The sequence below is a fragment of the Cygnus olor genome, chromosome 3 (genome assembly GCF_009769625.2).
Source record: "Cygnus olor isolate bCygOlo1 chromosome 3, bCygOlo1.pri.v2, whole genome shotgun sequence".
NCBI classification, from domain to species: domain Eukaryota; kingdom Metazoa; phylum Chordata; class Aves; order Anseriformes; family Anatidae; genus Cygnus; species Cygnus olor.
In genome coordinates this window covers 13125798-13141729 of record NC_049171.1, presented here as the reverse complement: position 1 = coordinate 13141729, position 15932 = coordinate 13125798, and positions in this window count along the sequence as shown.

Below are 15932 nucleotides of genomic sequence, written 5' to 3'. Positions count from 1 at the left end.
CTTTGGTTCATGCCCTGTATTTTCTTGGGACTTTCCATTTCCTCATTTAAATTAAAAAAAAATATTCTGTTGCTTCTGAAAAAGTCAGACATCACCATTGGATAGAGCAGCATTTTTCTTTGTACCTTGCTTGTTAATACCTAGGCAGGATCATCAAAGTTCTGACTGTTTCCCTGTTTACAATGTAAAGGAAAACAACTTCTTCAGTACAGGATTTGAAAGATCCATGTCTCACTAATTAATATATTGGTTAAATTGTAAGTTAATAAAATTTGTATCCATTTGGCAGGAGCCTGGCATCTTCTTCTGCTCCCTATGATTATTTGTTTCTTTTCATATATCGGTATTAAAGTTTTACTATGGTAAACTCCAGAATTTTAATTATTTTCCTGCAGAATGATAATATGATTCTTTCTTTTCCTGAAAACACCTGGAAAAAAAAAAAAAAAAAGGAAAAAAAAAAAAAAAAAAAGCTCTACACTTTCGGACTAACCAAAATATCACATGACTGGAGACCCGCAGCCCATTGCTTCTCCTGTCCGCATCAATCTACTTTCTGTTGTTCTATGTAGGCATTTCATGATCTTTGGTTTCTGTTTGTACAGCATCTTACTGAACCAAGCTCTTCTCTGAGCTTGCCATGTTAGATTATGACTTCACTGATAAAATGGACAAAGAGCATCAAAGGCCATGCTCCAGCATGCTCCAGTTGTGTTCATAATGTGCAGACCTTGGCCCTGAGTCTTCTCAGAGCCCCGAGAACTGATCCTGTATCTAGAGTGCCTGTTTTTCAATTGAGAGTACCTGAAATAATGTGGACATATGCTGGTTTTGTACCATGAAACCAACATTTGTTTTACACAACCTCGATGCAGCATGGTGGCATGTAGGGGTGTTTAAGGATGCAAAGTCTGCCTGAATAGTCCCACATGACAGTGTAAGGTGCAAAGAGAAAAATCTGGAGGATGGTTCCTAAAGTGACTTGAAGGGCTGTCTTGAAGAGAACTTTTGGCATGGGCCAAGCTATGCCAGCATGTGTGCTGAGTTGGCGGTGGAACAGCAGGAAAGATGACTTCTCCACTTCTGGAACTTGTTTTTTGGTCATGCTTTATTTAGAAGTAAGATGCAGCATTAGGTACTTAAATTTTAATAAATATTATTATTAATTTTCCATCTTATGATTTCTAATCTCCATCTCCCATTGCTATATTCTCCAAGGAGTTTGAAATCAGTTGTGTTTTGGTACTGATTCTACTTCTACCTCATCTACTTGAAACGACTTGAGAATGCATCTTTGTTCCAGGATGAAAATGACCTCAGCTGTTTCCAAGTGTTGTTAGTTTGAGACATCAAAGAATTGTCTGATGGAATATCTAAGCACTATATGAAGATAGCCAAAACTATCCTTTGTCATCACTGTAATAGACGTTGTTAACTCTTTCATTTCCTTCAGGCCTTGACTTACAGAAGTTGAAGTACACGCCTGGAATTAAGGAAGCAGATAGACCCACTCACCTCAACGGAGCTACTGAGAGCTTAAAGATAAGCATGAATCTTATTTAACCAGGGCCTTAAGATGCTCTTCTGGGCCAGTGAAAAGCATTCTAAACCTTCAAGGTAGCCCTGTTCTATCTTACAAACAAATAGCTCTCTAACTCTCTCTAACCTCACTAAAATGGTTTAGTAAGTGGTTTTGTGTCTACTTACCTCAGAATAATTTGGAGTGTTGTGCTCCCTGTCCAGTCAGTCAGGGGTCTGAGTGTATGTCTTCAGTTTGAATGCAGCTGTGCACTGCTGTCAACCACTGAGTTGGATGAGCAGTGAAGTATCTTCGGAAAAGATCTGTAGCTGTGTCTGCACAGAACTGCATGGCCATGATTCAGCCTGGTCAGTTTGTGTAGCATTTTTTTGAGAACTATAGTCCTACTGACTTAGGTCAGCAACACTTGAGGTGCTTCCAAGACTGTCGTGCTGTGTACTTTTCTCTGCAAGCAACATGTTCCTGCATGCCAAACCTCTGCTCATAGGCCCAGAGGAAACCTGGAGCCCCAGGGCAGGAACATGCCCATAGCCTTGTTTCTTACTAGCACAGAGTAACTCAATGCTGGTCCCACTGGAAGGGATGGGGTTGCCCCACTATCTGGGATTTGTGTGGGGCTTCCTCTATTCCATTCTTACAGTAAAGACTCAGTGAGCAAGTCTGACTCATTGTGGCAGCCAGTAACCACTGTTCTTCTTAGCATCAAAGCCCAAGAGGAGCACTCTGCCAAGAAGTGCAGACCTGGTTTCAATGCCCTCCTCATCCTGAGGACATTTTAGTCCACAAAGCTGAGGATTTTGAGAACGATATAACCAGGCAGGTACATGTCAGTCTGGAAAGCTCTTTGAAAATAGTTTAGCTGTCAATCAAAAAGTGTCAGACTGAGCTGTTTCATCTCCTTCATTCATTTTCTCACTTAATTTTATTTAAATTTTTGTATTACACATTTTTAATATTTATGTAGTAATTTCTAGCATTGCTTTGTCTCTAGGAAAAGACATTCTTGCCCTTTGGAGCAAAACATACTGACTTTTTTTTCAATGGCAAATAGTTACATAAATAAACTACTTGGAAATATATATATTTTTTTCAATTTTCTTTACTGGAATTTCCAAATTGCAAACAAGTAGAAATCACAGATATTGTTCCAATTTCAAAAGATTTTTTTTTTTTTTTTTTTTTTTTTTTGCCTCAGTAGAGTTTAGGATTCCATGGGGCTTTTTAAAGGAGGAATCCAAGCTGGGCTGAACAAACCATTCTGCTCAGCGGTGAACCCAAATAGTGCTTAAATCCCCATGGTGCAATGAGCTGTGTTGTGCCATTTGCATGTGGAGCAGCCACAGCATCTGATAGCTCCTTCAAGGATGTGTGGAAGAGCACCCTTTAAGATGAGAGGATAAGGTTTACATGTGTCCTGCATATAAATAATTTTAACAACAACTTTTCCCCGCACATTTTTTTTAATATATATATCAAAGACAACGATCAGACCCTGGGAAGCACAATATTAACTTCTGCTTTTAATAAAAGGTAAATACAGAAACAAAATGCAAATGAAAAAAAATGGGCAAATCTGCCACAAATGTTCTGAGATCTGGTAAACATTTCATTTCTGGATTGTATAAAAATACAACAGCTGACAAAGATGTTCATTATGGGGAAGACTGACTGTGGAGGGCTGAGCAAAAATGTAACTGAAAGGTTTTTATAAAGACTCCCAATTTGAAAGCCTGTTGAACAAAACAAAATAGCATAGATGTCTCCACTTTGAAGTGAGCTAAACAGTATAAGTGCGTTTTTTTTTCCAGGTATCTAGAATTTTACCTAATTCTTAGCTGGTTTTTTTGTTTGTTTGTTTGTTTGTTTTGTTCCTATCAGGTTTGGAAATAATCCCTGCCTTCAAAAATTCTAGGTCTAAAGGGAAGAATTCCCTTTTTTGCCTATATCCCAGCTTTGTTTGGCAGCACTGTCATTCAGCATCCACTGATGATACCTGTGGAAGGGGGAGGGCTGCATCATTTAATGCCTCCTGCTGGGGTTGCTGTTTATATTACAGTGTACTGGAGCAGATCAGCTAAGTTTTGTCCATGAGAAAGGCTACACACGGCATGACAGAGCTAGCTAGGTACTGTGCGATGCACATAGCAACTGATCCAGAAAAGTGAATAAATCAATGTGCAGATGGATGCACATGGGCATGAGGCATGGGAGCAGTCCCCACTGCAGCTTAGGGAGCAATTTTTGTGCCTAAAAAGCACACGGAGTGTATGTTTAGTGAACCATGTCACATTCTTGTTACAGGCTTAAAATTCCAAAGTAAAATGTGTAGACAAGCCTTGTGCGGGAGCCTATTTAAGGAAATTGTCTCTGAGTCCTGGAGCCATCTGTGATATAAAAGTGTACTGCACAGACTCCTTGAATAAAAGGATTCACTGCCAGGGCTTGTTGGAAGTCTCAGTCAGAGATGCTTTTCATACAGCAGGCATATAGATCTTTCACATGATGAATCAGATTTACTAAGACCGTCTGCTGTTTGGAAGTGATTTCAGGCCTGAAGAATGTCTCAGTGGAGGCCTGATTTGATTCGGGGAGGGGAGCGGGGGTCACATGCTGCTGAAGTGGACTATATGTTCTTCTGGGCCAACCTCTAGAAATAATAACAAGGAAGAACCAGTTCAAGGGCTGTAGGCTAGTGCCACTCGGAAACTAATTGCAGCTCTGTTGTGCACAGCACTGAGGTTTCCCTCTTAGGCTGCAACACTGATTTAGCTGGTATGTTAATACGGAAGTCTAAATTAAATCAGGCTTGTGTCAGTGCTATCGAAGAGGCACATTCACTTAGCCCTGCAGTTTTATAAAATGCAAAGAAAGAAAACCATATGGCAGATTAGGGCAAATTGCTTTAAAATTGTGGCTGAGAGCCAAGGCAGAAAGAGCGAGCCTGAGAGAGTGTTCACGTCTGTTTGAAATATGCCCACTTTCACTCTGCTGCTTTACACGCTTGAAAGTGGAAGGCTCATTTCCCTGTGACTTGAAATGTATTAAATACTCCTCATGTCCTAATGAAAGTAATGTGTCCAGTATTTGTGGAAGTTACAATAAAAACATTTTTTTTCTTTTTAAATTGGGATTGCACTGCCTTGTACTGCTGAAGGCTGAATAAAAGAACTTAGTGCAAACCCAGGAGCATCAAGGGGTGAATGGACACATGTAATAAGCAACACTTAGTAGACAGTCCTGGCTATTACTACTGCATATATAGTGCAACAGTGACTACAAGATTTATGTAGGAACTGAGATCATGTAGCACTATAAGTATAATAATGATCCCTGTCCCAAAGAGCTTTCAATGAAGTTATATTATCTGAACCATATGAAACTGTAACAAGGAAATGAAACAGGATGGACAATAAAGAAATAAATGGCACTTTGAAAATATCTTTAATTTAAATAACCTAAAACAATGTCCTATCATTTGCTTATTCAGAATAAGAAAAAAAAAAAAAAAAAACACTTTGCATTTTCTTTGTAAGAATTTGGCTTTCTTCCACAGTTCTCTCAGTCAGTGGGTTGACTTTCTGTGGACTCCCCATGGATGCCAGGAACCAGGACAAGGTAGGCTCCTGAGGAGCTAACACTGCAATGTATATCAGTGCATGAGTACTGAAATGCACAGTGATCACAGAGAGAGCATCTGGGACACCAGCAGTGCTCACCGCAGTGGCCAGCATTACCCTCCAAGTTGCCAGGATGGCTTTCCTGTCTTCACCAGGATCCTCTGCATGAAAAGGCTCCTCTCTATCCCATAGGTCCTAAACCCTTCTCCCCCCGCAGCTTCAGGGGCTGTGAGTCTGGACCAGTGCAGATAATTTTTCTGAAGCCTCCTCTCCTTTAAGTGCAGTCAGGACTGTCCAGCCTGTGGCCACGAGGGCTATTACACCCACCCCTGGACAGTGAGGGTTCACCTTGCACCAGCTCCATGAGTGACTCCACCAGCTGCCCCCCTACTTTCACAATACAGTGTGGCCACCCTACAAGCCTCCCCCAAACCCGCACACAGCTCTCTTCTCTGAGCTTCAAAAAACTCTTGGTCTAACTGCTGAAATGCTCTTAGAGGCCTATGCCATGTGCACTAGGCCATACCGGGCTGAGCTGCCAGTGTGGAGTACCCAGCAGAGTGCCGTTGTTTCCATAGCAACCCTCTGTGCACATTGATAGTCTCTTACTTACAGCCTTCATTAGATTTAACATTCAAAGAGACATTGATTAAAACATGACATTCCTAACACACTGAAAAAAATCCATTTTCTACAAAACCCTATTATATGGCATAGATAAACTCGTTGATGTCCAAATTAGTTAATTATCCTACAGTACAAGGACTGTTTTCATTCTTCATTCTTACCTTTGGGCTAAAAAGCTCCACTAGTTATCTCCCCGATCCTGGACTCTGCTCCACAGAGACCCTATGGAAGCAAGACTGCCCTAGTCTGGGAGGGGACAGAGCTGTGCATGAGAAACTCAAGGCAATAGCACAGAATGAGTTCACAGAATGACATGACTAGCATCATGGTACCATAGCTGAAAAAAGTAATAAAATGTACTGTTATGGTACAATATATACCTAGAATAAGCAGAAGTATCATGGTACCGGTGCATTGTTAATTTCTAGTTCAACCCCATAATTACATTTATTTCCATCTACCTCCTGCTTCTGCCTATGTGTAAGTACAGGTGAGAAATACATGGATTTTACAAAATTGTAAAACCATCTCCCACCCAAGGTAATGCATTGCACAGCCTTTAAATCAGAACACAGTCATAAGTCTGGCTGGACTCTAAGGGGTCATCTAGCCCACTGTTCCTCAACTCTTTTTAACCCTACTTCCAGATAACCTGTTTGAAATTATGCCAAGGATCATCTAGTACAGTACTGCCATGATGGTTTTCATTTATGTGTGAATAAAATACAGCTACCCTGGGAAGAGTCTACAGTGACTTTTATTTTTCCCCATTTTGTTTTCTTGTTTGCATGCCTGGAAATATATGTATGTGCATTTATATTTAAAAGCTTTTGAAGCTGCTTCAAAACAATTGTGAAATCACCTTGTGATGTCTTACAGATCACCAAATGGTCCACAGATCGCAGTCTGAAAAATATTCAGCTACATTTGGTGTCTATATTGGGAGGAGATGAATTGCACCTTAAGGCTATCTCTACTCTAACAAATTAAACATGGCCAGGAAACAGTCTGGGCATTGGCCCTCAATCACCCCTACCATAAAATTGCTAGAGCAGTTTCTGGTGCAGCTTTGGCCTGCACCAAACATCGCTTTACCAAATAACTACTGAGCACAGCTCAGGGGGCAGCATGGATGAGGAGCCATCCCCAGTACTAAGTTTCCAGGTGGTTGTTCTGTTTTGGAGGATAAGGGGAACTGTAGGCATTGACCTAGTCAGAATGATCCAGTTTGGCCTCATTGTGAGGGAATAAACCTGGTACAGTTTCTTTTCAGAAACACAGAATCATAATCATATGGGTTGGAAGGGACCTCTGGAGATGATCAAATCCAACCTCCTGCAAAGAGCAGGTTCCCTACAGTAGGTTGAACAGGAAAGTGTCCAGCCAGGTCTTGAATGTCTCCAGAGAAGGAAACTCCACAATCTCTCTGGGCAGCCTGTTCCAGTGCTCTGTGACCCTCACTGTAAAGCAGTTCTTATGCATGTTTGTGTGGAACTTCCTGTGTTCCAGTTTTTGACCATTGCACCTTGTCCTATTGCTGCACACCACTGACAAGAGCCTGGCCCTGTCCATTTGCCTCCCACACTTTAGATATTTATAACATTTTTCTTTTATTTTAATTGACATGGTAGACAATTAAACATGGTCAGATGCTATACTAGCTGCCCATTGTTAGAAGGTGCCACCACATTTTATCCTGTCACCTGCCACTACAGAATCAGAAAATTTCGTAACAGCTAAATCTCAGTGGTAATGTCTCCACCAGATACCATGGCCTTCATCTGTCATATTGTTTCCATTAGACATCATCTTCCCTTCAGTAGGTTTAACTAAACATTTCTTTCATGAGATTTAGGAGTTGATGGGTGTACCAGAAAAGTTAGTAAGACCTTTATGGGAATTCATTTTAGGTCTATTAAACAAACAAACAAACAAACAAAAACCATGATAGTCTAGGCTACTAACACAGGAACACTGGCTTTCAGTGTACTCATGGAGGGTGGTGATCTCCTCCAATGATTACTGCCAAAGTAGACATTTGGGAGATACAGAAATATTCACTCTAAGGAGCAACAGACACTCCCAGTTGTCACAAATGGACACAAAGCCATATTTTCAGGTGAAATAAATTTCAATCATGTAGTATACATTTCAAATAGAAATAGTCAAAAGGAATTTCAGAAAGGAAGTGAATAACTGAAACAGAACAGAATATTTAAGAAAGCAATGCTATCAAGGCTGCAATGATTTTCCCCATACATATTTGGCTTTGATTTAAGCTAAAAGCTGTATGATTTATCTCCATAGTGATGAAAGATACTTATTTAAAAGACTGAGAAAAAAAATGGATTTGAATCATAACTGTCTTCAGCATTCTCATAAAATAGGGGATGATAACAACATTTACTTCTTTCTACACTTTGAGCAATTCACTCTTTCCAGCATTAGTTGTTTACAGCAAGGAGTCTGTCTATATATTTGTTCACTGGACAGTGCAATAGTGTCTTCATGGTTAGCTGTTCCCCAAGGTGCTACCATAAACAGCTACAAATAAATAACAACCTGTGCTTTGTCTCTCTGTGTTTTGCTTAGCTAACAATACCTTGACTTAGATTTTTCCTTAGGAAGATTTTCTATGATCACACAAAACTCACAGGTGAAAAAAAAGCAAGTCTGTAACTCAATACTTGCTCAGATTTCCATCTGCTCCCAAATCACTGCGTTATATCTTGAATACATCTCCTGTGTTGCTTTTATTTTGTAATTGAGCAGAAAACAAGATTTATCCAATTGCCAGATTAGTCCTGTGCATAGCATGCACATAGTTCAAGAGCCCTTATCAAGTTTTGGAGCAGTTTATCTCGGAGAGTTCAAATGGTTACCATTCATTATGCTGCATCTGTATTCTCCCAGAATACAAAGGACTTATGATTTTCAGTACAAACCAACACACAATCTTTCTTGGTTAAGAAAAAATGTACTTTTTGTTGATATTTTCCAATGGAACTGAATGAGGAAAAGAAAACAGGACTTGGGCAGATGGTCGGGACAGGCTGAATGCTGCTTATTCTGCTTCAGAACATCCGTCAGACACATTGCCAGGAGCAGTCCTTGCTGAAAAATGGTGTTTCTGTGCTATTTCTCAAACATAATTTTCAAATCTTAGAATTCTTGATCTAACCTGTGAAAATGCCAAAGTCTGAGCTTGGTAAGGCTTCTCACCCGCAGTGACACTCAGTGGCTGGAGGCTGGGCTGCCTTACCATGGACATGGGCAGCAGAGAGGCCATGGCCAAGAGCAGGAGCTCTGGTTATAGTTCAGTGGTAAGTGAGCTCATTCAGCATCCCAGCTGATCCAGTCCTAGAGACTTGATGCTTGCAGCCTTTCTTTTGCACCGAACCCAAAAGCAGTGCATGCATGAGTGAGCTCTGCCCAGGGCAGGAGGGTTGTGAAAATGGGCTCAGCTGTGAAGTACCGACTCTCTGATATTGCAATGAATGTCACCAGTGGGAAATCATCATTGCAGGAGTCTGTAAGCCATGTCCCTCCATTATATCTGGTTTGAATATATTTGAATAAATTTAGAAAGCAATTCATTTCAGCAGTAGACAGTACAACATAGTCAATAAACAATAACACTATGCTTTTCAGACCTATTAATTGTACTCAGAGACTGAAATAAAACACGAGGATTGTCAGTTCTAGCAGTGCTGAGCTGTTTCCATTTTCACAGGGCCAGCTCATATATATAAAGGTGATGGACACGCTGTTGAAACCAGCACTCACCTTTTCCCCTCCCAGTTTCTCTCTGGGAGCGATCACTTGCTTTTTCTTTTTGCATTCCCACTCTTTCTTTTATGCCTGCCGCAGGCTGTCAGTGAGGCACTTGACCTCCCTCCAAGGGCACAGGTATATGTGGTTTCCTGTGCAGCTGGTGCCAACACTGCTGCTTCGTGGATCACTTGACAGGGGAAATCCCGAGAGCTGGCCAGCTGGCACCATCTTTGCTGAAAACTAAAACTGTCGTCTCAAACTTTTAAGGCCCTATCTGGAGACTCGTAAATGCTATGCTCTTATGCCGGCTAAGATGGCATGCGTAACAACATGCAGCGTGCTTGAGTTCACTTGGCGAGAGAAGGGGCAAATGCTTTCCAGGGAAGTGTGCCACAGATGTAAAAGGCTGTGCATAATGTATTTTCATTGAAGCAACCTGGATTTACCAGTAATGTTTCTGTCTGAACTAGTTTTGCATGTGGTTGTTATGAGAAAAAAAATACTTTAAAACGAAGAGATTTGAGAAAATAAAATATTGTTTTTCTGTTTATTTCAGCCTGTTTATTTCCTGAATTTGGCAGCTTTTTCTATATCGTCAGCAATGTAGTTTCCTAAATCCTCACAGGATTATTTTCTCCTATTGTCTGAGTCTTTCACATAGAAACAGGAAAGAGAAAAATGTTTTTATTTCTTAAAAAAAATGTTCAAAGCTTGCAAAATACAAACAGCAAATTGTTGTTATTCTTGTCCTTCCTCTCCTTCCTATAACCTATTACATTTTTATCACATTACATCTGCAGACTTTGTCTACATTTTATCCGCCATGCTGATATAGCTGTCTAGGTGAAGCTATGCTAGTATAATCCCCAGTGTAAACAGCTTTGCTCTACTTTAAGCATGGCTTTTCAATTTAACTTAAACCTCTTCTTAAGAGGCATAAACAGACCAAAAAAGCCACTCTGATATTGGATTAAGACTGATCACTTTGAGGTTTATTTGTATCCTACTCTCAAAACCTTTTGCATATAGACCAGACCATATCTGAAGCTCTTTGAGAGAAACTGTGTAAGTTTATACCACCTTCTTTGGCCAAGTATAAGCTTGCATTTGTCCATTTTCTGAGAAGAAACTATCTAACCATATTATACGATGTTTAGCCCAAGCTAATAAACATCACTGAGGCACAGAGCTTAATTGATTGTAAGTGTGAAAGCAGATATATATATTTTTCTAATCCTCTTGCAGTAAATACAATTAATGCTATTCGCGATATAAAATACAGACATACCTGAAATCCCTAATTGATAGCTACAACAATCTTTAAAGGAACATCATCAGAGCAGAAAACTCTATAAGTTATAGCAGAAGATCCTTAAGTCTAGCAGTAATTTATATCTCCTCGGAAATTGTGGACAAAAGCCATAGCATACAAGCACAGGACTCTGTACTGGACCTGATTCAAGTTCAGTGCACGTTGGATGCATCTGACTTCTTGGATTTGCTGTGCTCAAGTGCAAGTGTCTACTAAGTCCAGTGTGGCTTACAAAAGACCTGATGCTTTTGAAGTAGCTAATGTTGCAACTCAGGCTGCACAGACCTGCTCCTGGGATGCTGGCAGCTTTGGGTAATTGGCTGAAATGTACCGGCTCTGGCTTATGCCGCTCTCCACTCTTATTTTGCTCAAGTGTAAGTAACTACATAAACATATAAACAGTTCTGTTGGCCAGATTCACTGGAAAACTGTGCCGACTTCATGCTGTTCCGGAATAAAAGGATATAGAACATATCCATGATATTTGAGCTGCGTGTATATCTCTAATTATTGGTGAAAATGGGACAAGAAAACATAGCAGAACCAAGTCATATACTCACTGTTTCTTTTGTATCCTAGCAAAATTGTCTTTTTTTTTTTTTCCTCAATAACATCTTAAACTGCCACATTTATTTATTTATTTATTTATTTATTTATTTTATTTTTGGCCTGAAAGCAGCAGGCCACTGTTTAAGTAACTGGGTAACTTAAGAGCTTGTCTCCTTGAAGGACCTGCAAGGACCAGCTACTGACTGTTTTCTGCCTGCTGCAAACGTACTTATTTACAAGTCACTCACCCCTGGCTTTTGCTTGACATCCCTGATGGAGTGGGACAACAGTTCTTGGAAAAGAAGTAGACTGCTGAATATATTCCAAATATTAAAGATGGAAGAAGTTTTATTTCTCCTCAGTCAAGACTAGCAGGGAATTTGAACACAGAAAGTAAAACATAGTAAAGATCATAGCTTCTCTGCATGTGACAAAGCCTGGAAACTGAAACACAACCAATGTCTTGCTGTGGATATATACATTAAAATACATACTTGCTATACATGAAAATCTACACGTGATTCTGTGTGTTTTTCCATGTATGTGTATAATTTTTAATATGCATTGTAGCTAGAGACGAAATTGGCTTTCAAAGCTGGGCTTAAAGCTGGCTAGCTAATCCAATGTGTTAGGGTACGATGTTTGTATGGAAGGTCTCTTCGCACGGAGCTGCCCTCCTAGTTCACAGGCTGTTTAGCCTTGATGACTTGGAAGAAGTATGTTGTCAGTTGGATGCCTTGTCCTGTGCACAGCAGATGAAGCGTTCTTCAGTTGTATCAAGGCTGCTTTTTTCCGCTGGGATTTAACAAGCTCGCGCGTTCACCCCAGGCATGTGTGAATAACCTGATTTTCAACCTATACGTTGTGTTGTATGTCAGGACGGTTCTTCCTTACAGATCTGCTCCTTCTTTCATTCATAGAAAACTTTCATTAATTTCAGCAGGACTGGGCTATGCTTTCAGTCCTGTGAGATAACTAAAATTACAATAAGGTAGCTTACTGCTGAAGTGTAATTACCATATCTATGACAAACGTTTTTAGCATATGACCCAGCATACCATATTTGGGCCTTGAGACAAAAACAGTGATCAGTTCTTTATAATGCATTATCTAACAGGGAGTAGAGATATGATGGATTTTAGGCACCAATGATATGGAGAGGTAACAACCTTTAATTAGGCTTCCCTTTGTTCACCTCATGTTTAACGAAGCAGCAAATTCACAGTTCAGTAGCAAATGAGAGCTAATCAAAAGAATAATACTCATTTGTTTAACTTGTGCTCATGTCTTTTTCAGATGAAAATCTTTTATTATTGTTTGCTTTTCACTTCTTTCACAGGAAGAAGAATAGATCTTGTAGATAAAAAACCCCAAAACAAGTGTTCAGAACTGGCACCCTCTCAAAGCTTTCAGACTGAGAAAATCTTGTCTAAAATGTTGGAACCTCTTTGGTCTTCGTTTTCTGTGAGAAAAAGAAACGGCCATTACCTTGTCCTATTATAAATCAACTGTTTTATTCCCTTAAAACAACTGGTTTGTATGCCATCTCCAGTGCAAGGTGACATAAAGAGGAAATATCTCTTCATGTGGACAAGTGTTCCCTGCATGCTAGGGACCCAGCTGACAGCAAGCGTAAGCAACACTGTTAGGAGAAAGAAAGCCACTACCTTCTCTCTCACAAAACACAACTTTCCTGCATCCTGGAAATATCAAAATGCTTTAAAGGTCTCTCAGAACGATAACAGCGAGCCTACAAGAGCACTGCATATGGCATTCAGACATTCTGGGGATTTCTTTGGCATTCAGGTGGTACTAAACTAAACCACAAAACAACTTTTTCCTTATTCTAATGTTGCCCCTAACTACAGCTGAATATATGGATGAGGGCTTTTCACAACTTTGTATATGTTTCAGCAACCAGTTCTTTCAATTGCTGATTCTTACTAAGTATGCCCATTTACCTTCTCTGTAAGAAATGAGAAGAATGCTATTTAGGATATTCTTATGTATAGAGTATCTAGTTACCTCAATAGCTCAAGCTCATTTTCAACTTTGGGATGTCTTACTTAACCCTCTCCACATTTGGTAAATATTCCACCAAACTATGTCTTTGTGTATGCAAAACCATGGTAAATCAAGTTAAATTTGTGGGATGTTTATGGTGGTATAACTGAAAAACAGAATCTATTCCTTTACATGTAACACTGTTAAAAGAAAAAAAATCGTGAAAATTGCTTAGAAATTGCTTTCTGACTCAAAATATCTATCATGGAGTTGCTTCTTGTTGCTTCTTGTTCAACAGTGTAATATTCACAGCACAAAGGAAATGTATGGGAAGCAAAAGAGAACAGAAGAGTGATTTACAGGAGCTGCTTTCAAAGCAGTTCTTACTATGTGCATCACCAGAAAAAGTTGCTGCTTTGAGTCAGCTCTGCAGACTTTTAAGTGGTGATTGTATAGTTTTCTGAGCTCCATAGGTCTCTTTGAGCATAAATATCCTTTCTTAGGGACTAAACATGTGCATGTGCTCTTCTTGGCTCATTAGGCTGAGTTCTTGACTGGGGAAAAATATTCAGTGATGGCATCATTTAAATACCGTAGGCTGGAGAGCTTCGAAATGAGAATTCACTCACAGTAGACAACACAGATTTGTAACCTTCCTTATCCCCTTTTTATGGAAATGAAACACAATGGTGACTTAAAATAATTAACACTAGAAAGTGAGGACTGATTTCCAGTTAAGAAGCATGTGTTGATTCAGACCCGCTATTTTTTTTTCTTTGGGATTTCTTAGATTCACATTTATATTGTTGTAACTGCTATACTTAAGCTATACTCTTTGTGGCCTTGTTTCTTAAAGGTGGACATTTTCTTAAAACATATAAAGAAATAGAGAAGAGATTTCTAAGAACATGATTGCAGCTTGAGAGATATATTTCGCTTTAATGGTAATTGAATTTAAGCTCTGAGTATAAAAGTGTTTAACTGAATTTGGGGAAACGGCACATACATCTGGAGAAGCTTCTTATCTATGAGGGTTGTGCTTGAATTATAGTAAAAGTTGTAAGCTTGTGACATTTAACTGTATTGGGTTTATGTGGCAAGGGTTTGGTAGTAGGGGAGCTGCAGGGGTGGCCTCTATGAGCAGAGCCCAGCAGCTGCCCCATGTGAGATCAGAGCCAGCTCCAGCCGGCTCCAAAAGGGACCTGCTGCTGGCCAGAGCTGAGCCAGGGAGCAATGCTGGTTGGGCCTCTGGGAGAGCAGACTGAAGAAAGGGGAAAAAACTGCTGCACAACAGCAGCTGGGAGAGAGGAGTGAGAAAGTGTGAGAGAACCAGCCCTGCAGGACCCCAAGGTCAGTGCAGCAGGAGGGCAGGAGGTGCTCCAGGCATGCAGCACAAGTTCCCCTGCGGCCTGTGGAGAGGCCCCTGGTGGAGCAGGCTGTCCCCCTGCAGCCCATGGGTCCCACATGGAGCAGATCTCCACGCTGCAGCCCATGGAGGAGCCCACGCAGGAGCAGGGGGTCTGGGGGGAGCTGCCCCCGTGGGGGACCCGTGCTGGAGCAGTTTGCTTCTGACAGATGGCCCCCGTGGTACGGAGCCATGTGGGAGCAGTTCTTGAAGAGCTGCTGCCTGTGGGCAGCCCCCGCAGGCTCAGTTCGGGAAGGACGGCATCCCGTGGGAGGGACCCCACGTGGAGCAGGGGCACAGAGTGACTGTGAAGAAGCGTCAGGGGCCCACCACAGCCCCCATCCCCCCATTCCCTGTGACGCTGGGGGCGAGGAAGTGGAAGAGAGTGAATGGGGGGAAGGTGGTTTTAGTTTGCTTTTAGTTTAGAAACTACCACATTAATGTAAGGCCAGCCAATGTTACAGAAAACACATGGGAGAGGTGATCGTTAAATTTTAGATGACTTAACAGACCTCTTCCACTCCTGCTGTCTATGATTTCATTATTTTTAGTATTCCCGTGAAATAGCTATAGTACTAGAAAGCTATTCTCCGCCTCGGCCTTTCCTTAAAATATTCCCTCAGGACACAATTCTCTCTGCCAAGAGGGACGAGGGCTTGCAGTATCAGTGCTACCAGGGGCAAACAGAGTGACAAGACACATTTAAGCTCACCAACCTGGCAAGCAAGAACCCAGACCTCATTAACGACATGGCATTGGCACATCTGAAAACAAGCCACTGCATTACTGATCACTGAGCCAACCCCTGACTGTTCAGACCCGTAAGCCCTACTGCCTTCACACAGAAGCGCTTAAAGTCTTCATTACTGTGGTACCCCTGTACCATGAGGTATGTTCATTTCCTGATACTGTGCAAGGGTATTATGAACATCAGTTTGCGCCAGTTTTACTATCTTCAAATATTATTTAATCTAAGTCTTGAAAAAATATATATTTAAGATAATATATATGCCACAAAGTTCCCTCTGCAAAAACAGCATTTTTTTTTCATGCCGCAGCCTAAAAGGGAAACACTATCTCTCCCCCCCCCCACCCCAACCCCAA